The following is an 8,412-nucleotide window of genomic DNA, read 5'->3' on the forward strand; positions in this document are numbered from 1 at the left end:
TATTAAATTATAATTATGTTTTAATGTGTTTATTTATTATTTTATTATAAAACAGTTTTTTTGGTTCAATCATGGTTGAACCGGTTGAACTTATGAACCAGTGAACCAGTAACTAAAGTGGTTCGATAATCGGTTCGGTTTTCAGAACTTTGGTGTAAAGTTATTTTTCTAGATCTGCATATTTATCTAATCATGTATATTAATTTTAAGGGTAAAGTATGTTTTTTGTCTCCTAAATTTTTCAAAAATACCTCTAACGTTTAATTCGATTCAATTTTGTCTTTAATGTGTGAAATAATTTTTAATTTTATCCTTATCATTAAATTTTAGACGGTCAACCATTAGTCAACATTTTAATTCTAATTTTACCCATTATTATTTCTTTTATTTTCAATGTCAATCTTAATAATTCAGAAAATTCACCTCTCTTAATCTTGAATCCCACTCTTCTTGACCATTGCCAAACACCCTTCACCTCCACTGCCACCAACTTACAGCAGCCATGTCATTGGTCCACACTTTTCTTTAGAGAAAGTTCAGTTATGTTCATGTGTTCTTGACCCAAAATGAAAAAAATTATAAAAGGACATTGCTCTATTATTATGATGCTATCATGTACATCCAGATTTGCGCTATTATAACATCATAATCCAATTATTGTGTCTACCATTGCTCTCCTCTTCCTTAGTCTCTCGATACTTTTTAGCACCATTCTATCTATGTCCCTCCTTGTATTGGTTCGATTTTTCTATGAAGACCACCAATAAAATGTGTCCAGCACTCTATACTGCAATTTCAAATTTTTGAAAAAATATTTATCACAGTGGAAACCACACTGCCATGTCAACCCCTCAGCCACCGCAGCCACCCAACTCAACAAAACAATAGGAACAATAATAGAAAAGGAACAGGAAGAAAAGAGGAAGAGTAATATGGATGACAGAGAAAGAGGAAGAAATTAGGAAGCCGGCAACGGCCAGATTTGGAAGGCGACGTAGAGGCAGAGATGGTGACACAAGACAAATCCAAAAGTAACACGAGGTGGAGGTAGAGGTGGAGGTGGCTACCCGAAAGGAGGCGCGGAAAGGAAAAACTTTTTGTTTAATTTAAGCTCTTTAATTATGAATGCATGATTCTTTGTTTGTTTGAGAACAAGCAAAAACCTAAGTTTGGTGTTGTGATGCATGAGTATCTTTTAGTAGTTTCCTAGTTAATTCTGTTAGTAAAGTCAATGATTTCTCGCTATATCTCTGGTGTTTTAGTTAAGATACTTTGAGTACTTTGCTTTATGTGTTTTGTCAGAGATTATTGAAGATTATCTAAATAACAGAAATAAACTCAGAGAGGTACTCAAGTCAAAGAGGAAGCTAAGTCAGAGAGCAAACAGAAACAGAGAGCAAGCAAAAATAGAGAAGTAAGCAGAGGCATGGCGTGCCACTTGCTTCACGCCAGGCACACGTTGGGCCAAAGTCCAGAAAGCTACCTTCACTCCACCATCGAGGGTGTGGGATGTGCCTCACTCCACCATCGAGGACGTGGGACGTGCCTTACGCCATCCACGCTATCTTGATAAGAAAATTCATTGTTGGTCTAGAATTTCTCTTAATAGAAATAAGAACTTCGTTGTAAGCATAGCTCCAAACCAACAAATAACTCTCACATCAAATTTTAAAAGATTAGTTGTCACAAGTACAAACCCCAATGAAAATTAACCTAAGTATTTAAACCTCGGGTCGTCTCACAAGGAATTGCAATGAAGTGAATGATTATAACAAGGGGGTTTGGTTTGGTAAAAGGGGCAAGAAAATAAATGGCAAGAAAATTAAAGCAAACAATTAAAGAAAGCAAGTAACAAAGAGAGACATTCATGGCAAGGATTGAGAATATATGCCTTTTATCCTAGTAACTAATAACAATAATTAACAAGAGCTAATCCTATTTCGTCATCTCCAACATCAGAAGAAAGTACAATGTCATCTTCAACATAGGGAGAAAGTCAAATAGGACTAGTTAATCTCAATCCAAAAGTCTTAATCAACTTACTAATTGAATTAGCAAGAGATTAGAGTCAATGGAAACAATATTAACTAATCACTCTAGATCACCAATCTAAATTGGATATTCATGACTCAAGATTGTCTAATTCCTCTTTCCAAGCCAAGAATGCTAAAAAATCTACTCTAACATCCTTCCAAGTATTTTGTCAAACACTTGAAAGGCATAAAAGGAAATCAAGCTAAAATGACAACAAGAATAAAATCTAACAACTACCAATTGCAAGGAAATTAACAACAACTCAATTAACAATAAAAGAACATCAAATATGAAATTGCATTAAATGAAAACCATATCCAACAAAATGCTTATTAATGAAATCTACTACTACCCAATACAAGAAATTAACAACAACAACTAAGGAAAGCACATTAAGCATGAAATACCTCAAAATTGCATTAAGGAGAATGGAAATTAACAAGAGTTCATGACATAAAAATAACCAAAATGAGAAATTAACAAGAGAAAAGAGAAGAATTAAGACAATACAATAAGGAATTGTAAAAAAGACAAGATGAAAACAAAGAATTAAACCTAGATCTAAGAGAAATTGACCTAACCCTAACCTAATTCTAGAGAGAAGCGGGAGTTTCTCTCTTTAGAAACTAACTACATGCTTCCGAGTCTACAATTAATTGCTCCCCCCTTTGCCCAAGCTTGAATTCTGCATGAAATATCCTCAGAAATGAGTTGGATTTGGGCTTGGGAAGCTCAGAAATCGCTCCCAGCAAATTCACTTTAAGTGAATTCACTTTAAGTGAGTCACGTGCTGAGCGTCACGCGTGCGCGTGGACGACGCATGCGCATCGCTGGCCAAAACTCCTACTCACACGTACGCGTAGGTGACGCGTGCGCGTGGCTTGCAAATCTCTTCTCACACGTATGCGTGGATGACGCGTGCGCGTGACCTTTAATTCTCCAAATGCTCATTTATTCATGAATTCTCCACTTTGCATGCTTTTCTCTTCATTTTTTCCATCCAATACTTGCCTTATGAATCTGAAATCACTCAACAAACCAAGGTTGCGAGAACCGGACCGGTCAATAAACCGGTGAGGTCACTGGTTCAATAGTTCACTGGTTCGACCGGGGTTCAACCGGTTTAATTAAATATTAAATAAAATTATTAAAAAATTTAAAAATAATTTTAAATATATAAATTCAATAATTTCTAATTTAATAAAATTTAAAATTTCACATAATAAATTATCCATAACTTAATATTAGAAGTTCACAAACAACTTCAAACATCAAAGTTTATAACTAAACAACTTCATAGATTATTAAGGAAGAGAAATATAGTGATATTAAGAATTTGAAAAGTGTCACGTTCAACTCTTAAGTAACAAGTTTAAAAACAGAGCAATTTCTAGAAATTTGGGTAGCAAGTAGCAGCAAAATATAAGCACATGAATCCAAAAATTGCAATTAACATGAGAAAAGCATGGATTGCATGTACAGAGGCAACATCAAACTTAATTTCACAAGTATAGTTCAGTAGGGCAGCAGGTAGAATCAGGTCACATGAAACAGAAACAACACAGTAATGATCACACCAACATCATTCAGCAAACAAGCAGTATTAAGCCATGTTGAATAATCAAGAACGGAGAAATTATCAGGCCTAGAATCCTCTAACCACAACCTAGCTACCTAACAGCATATATATCTATCTATTCTAACAAACAGATGCATCACATAATATAATATACCTTGAATAATCCAAAATTCTCCCATGGCCAGCTTGATAAATGAGCACTACCCATTTCACTGCACTAGGTTCTGCTAGTTTAAGATATTTACAAACCTTGTTAAATGTATGTATGGTATCTTTCTTCTGAGGAAAAACTCTTACTTTTGTAGCTTTCTTTTCTTTCTGTATTCTCCTAAAGCTGAATAGAGCCCCAAAAAACTATGGCAGCCAACGAGCAGAAACTGGAAAAGATCCCAAAACCAAACAATAATGATAATATCAGAGAAGAACGAAAGAAAACAAAAAAGAACCAATTTCTTAATTCTATATTATGATTAATCAGCAATCTAACTAAAATTAATAACAGAATTAATAAAAGAAAGTAAAGAAACAGAGCAGGAAGCAGGGATAAGGCAGGGGACCTGGAATGTAGCAGAGACAGACTGGGAAATGGAAAGGGAAAGAAGAGCAGAAGTAGTGCCGCCCAGAGTTGGTGGTGGCCGGTTGAGCTCGCGGCGGCGTAGAGAACGACGCGAGCGGCGGAACAATGCAGGGCAGAGAGATTCAGCTTCTCTCTGTGGCAGTGACGAGAGCTGAGTGGGGGCAGAAGCGTTCGAAGGGAAAAGGAGAGGCGAGAAGAGAAGAGGGAAGGTAAGAATGGTGGTCAGCTTTCCGGACGATGGGTCGCCGAAGACTGCTGTTGTTGGCTGAGAGCGAGACGAGGAGGCGGGGGCTGCTGGCGCCTGGCTGAGAGAGAGAGAGGGTTGTAGCACCGTAGTGGGTTAGGGATTTGGGTGAGTGAGACTGATGAGAGGGTTAGGTTCGCGTACGCCTTTGTCTTTTTTTTTTTTTAAGCCAAAACGACGTCGTTTAGCATTGAAGTTGCAAACCACTAAACCGCCAAAAAACCGGACGGTTCTTCTGGTTCGCCGGTTAACCGCCGGTTCGATCGGTTTTTTCACCGGTTTTTTGCCAGGCAGTTTTCTACGTTACCCGGACCGGCTAGGTAACCGGTTCCCGGTTTTTCCGATTGAACCGGCCGGTCCGGTCCGGTTTTCAGAACCATGCAACAAACATATCAAGGCATCGAATGAAATTAAAGTGAATTAAATTTAGCTATTTTAAGGGCTAAAAAGCATGTTTTTACACTTAAGCACAAAATTAGAAAGAATTACAAAACTATGCTATTTCATTGAATAAATGTGAGATAAGTTGATAAAATCTCCCAAATTAAGCACAAGATAAACAAAAAAATTGGGGTTTATCAAACCTCTCCACACTTAAACCATGCATGTTCTCATGCTAAACTCAAGAAAGAAACAAAGGGTATCAACATTTATTCAATGCAAACTACCTAGATGCAACTACCTACATGCAATCTATCTAAATGAATGCAATTACTTGGTCAAAATAAATCAATTTCTAAGAATACATATACAAGTACAAGGGCTAAAGCAATAGCAATCAAAGCAAACTCACAATTGAATTGAGTTATTGAAAGATTTTACAAACTTGCAAGAAAAGATGATCATAGGTGAAAACATGTAATTGAGCAATCGAACCCTCACCGGATGTGTATCCGCTCTAGTCACTCAAGTGTATAGGGTTGATTCACTCAATTCTCCCCTAATCATGCTTTCCAAGATTTATTTTTTATCTAACAATCAACAATTATTTCATGCATGCATACAAATATCATGAGAACTTTCCCATAGGTGTAATGAGGCTAGGGTCAAAGTAAGGGTGTATATTTGGTTAAGTGGGCTAGAATTTGAATCTTTGATCAACTTAAGCTTTCCACCTAACCTATATAGCAACCTATACAATTCTAAACAAACCTAACTACCCCTAATTCTCACTTTTCACACACTCATGCATTCTTTTTTTTTTATCACCACACATATGCATTGATTTTTTTATTAAATGCCCCCTTTTTATTACTTTTCTTTTTCTTTCTTTTTCTTTTTCTATATTTTTTTTATATATATACATTTTTTCTTTTTATTTTTCTCATTTTTTTCAAACTAAAATACACACAAAAGCATCAATGCATATGGTTTAAACATAATTGATACATGAGTACGTACCCAATTTCCATGATTTTCAACAAAATCACAAAATACACTTTTATCTCTACCCAATGTTCCCAACTCTCCCAAAATCAAATAATAAACACTCTCACTAGCCTAAGCTAATCAAAGATCCAAACAAGGGACATTTATTATTTTTTACTTAGGACTTGTAATGTGCTAAAATTAAGAACAAATGGGTTTAGCATAGGCTCAAAGTTTGGTTAACAATGGAAGATAAAAGGTAGGCTATTTGGGTAAGTGAGCTAACTGAAACAATGGCCTCAATTAAGTGCATTCATACACAAAATAATGGACATAAATAATCAAACAAATCAAAGATTACAATCATAGAAAGAGAATAATACACACAAGAATAAAATAAGTGGTTATATGATGTAACCACACAATTAGGCTCAAAATTCACATGCTTGTGTTCTTAGCTCAAAAATCATGATCCACAATGTGTGTAATTCAAGAAAGTTAAAAAAAAAATTCAATTGGGGTGCCCTATAGATAAAATCTTTGAAAATTTTCATTATTTTGACTAAGCTTATTATATATAGATGCAAAATAAGAAAATGCAACTAAAATCCTAAAAGACCTAAAAAATAAATGCAAAAGTGTTGGGATTAAAGACTTGTCACCCCTAAAACGCCGACTGGTCGGACGATCTCCCCACACTTAAAAGTTTGCACCGTCCTCGGTGCATTCAAAGATGAGCAAGGGGGTACGGCGACTCTCCGAATGGCCACCTTCAGCTGGTGGATCAATTGGCTGCTGTATGTTCTTTCTCCCACTTCCGTCTTTGCTTATGATGGCTCACACATGAAAAATAGAAAATAGCACAGTAAGATGAGAAAATGCAAAAGCAAGAAAGCATAAATTGTTGGAATGAGGTAAATCACCAGAATGAAGTGAGTGAATTAGTGTGACATTAATGAAACAAGTGTGTGAGTTCTAAGTTGCACGCGGTTTAGGACACACACACTATCATAGAGAGCTAGTGTGACATTAATGAAACAAGTGTGTGAGTTCTAAGTTGCACGCGGTTTAGAACACACACACTATCATAGAGAGCTATGTCACAATTACACAAAGAAAGTATGCACGTCACTCATTCTAGTGTGCTTGAGATACTTCGAAGAGAACTTGTAGGTTAAGGCAACCAAACAAGTAGTGAAGAAGCATGAAAGCATTCAAGCAATTAATCAGGTAATTGTGAATCGGATAATGAATGGGCATTGATTGATGTGTAAGTGAATTTAGTGAACAAAATGGTGTATGAAACTTACACAACAATCAATGACACATATTGAAGTTTGTTTGCAACACCTAAGTGACATAAAAGTGGAATACATGGGTGCTATAGAACTTAGGAAAAAGAAGATAGAAGTGGATATCAATCACATAGCAAGCATGGTCCACAAAGTTTTAAAAGCTCAAAAATATGTCACTAGGTAAGCTTTCGATCCAATTCCACAATTTCAAAATCCCAATGCATGAAATAGGTGATGTAAATAAAGGTCAATCATAAACAATCATCTCCTAACAAAAAAAGCATTGACAATATACAATTGCCTAATAATGGATGATGAATGCATGGTGGCCAAAACACACAATTCAAAAGAGTTAAGATGCTGGCAATGTACAAGTACTTGGTATTCATAAATGTTAAGCATGAAAAATTCGAAACCAAGTAACAAAAGGTAACCTCAATAAAAGAAGTCCAACAATGAGTATAAAAAACAATTATGCTAAAATAGCATTCAGTTAATAATAAGCAGTAATAGACACCAAACAAAATCACTAATCCAACATGTATCATGGAAAATAGAAAATTAAACAAAAAATCAAACTAACTAGATAACTAACAATCTAACTAACTAAAGAAAATGGTGATAGATGGTGTTTAGTAGTGTTGGATGATGGTTGAAGGGTGGAAAGAAAAGGGGAGAAAAAAGAAGAAGGAAAGAAATGGAAAGAAGAGAAGAAAGGAGGAGTGGTGAAGAAGGGGATTCCACGCGTATGCGTCGAGTGACGCGTAAGCGTGGATAGGTGAAATGGGCGTGACGCGTACGCGTGACCATGGGCTATTCAGAGAGGTAACGCGTACGCGTGGGTGACGCGTACGCATGAGTGAATTTTGTGCTAAAGGCACAATTCCAGCCCAAAACTCGCACAACTCTTTGGAATTTGTATGGCAGGTGAAAATTTTGGATCCACGCGTACGTGTGGGCGAGGCGTATGCGTAGATTGTCGAAAAACTTGGTTTCACGCGTACGCGTGGGTGACGCGTACGCGTGGCATGGTGCTCTATTTTTCAAAATTTTTCCAAGTTCTTGCACCAAACCAAGCATTCCAAACCTCCAAACAGCTACCAAAATACCATAAAACCTTATTTAACCTACTAGACTCCCAAATAAACTTAACGAACTAAATAAAACATGAAATTAAACCTATTTTACCAATATTTACAAAAAAAGGAAAAAGAGAAAGATGTTACCATGGTGGGGTGTCTCCCAGCTAGTACTTTTGTTTATTGTCCTTAAGTTGGACTTATGGGGAGCTCTTCATCAAGGTGGCTTGTGCTTG

Source organism: Arachis ipaensis, chromosome B04, assembly GCF_000816755.2.
Source record: "Arachis ipaensis cultivar K30076 chromosome B04, Araip1.1, whole genome shotgun sequence".
NCBI lineage: Eukaryota > Viridiplantae > Streptophyta > Magnoliopsida > Fabales > Fabaceae > Arachis > Arachis ipaensis.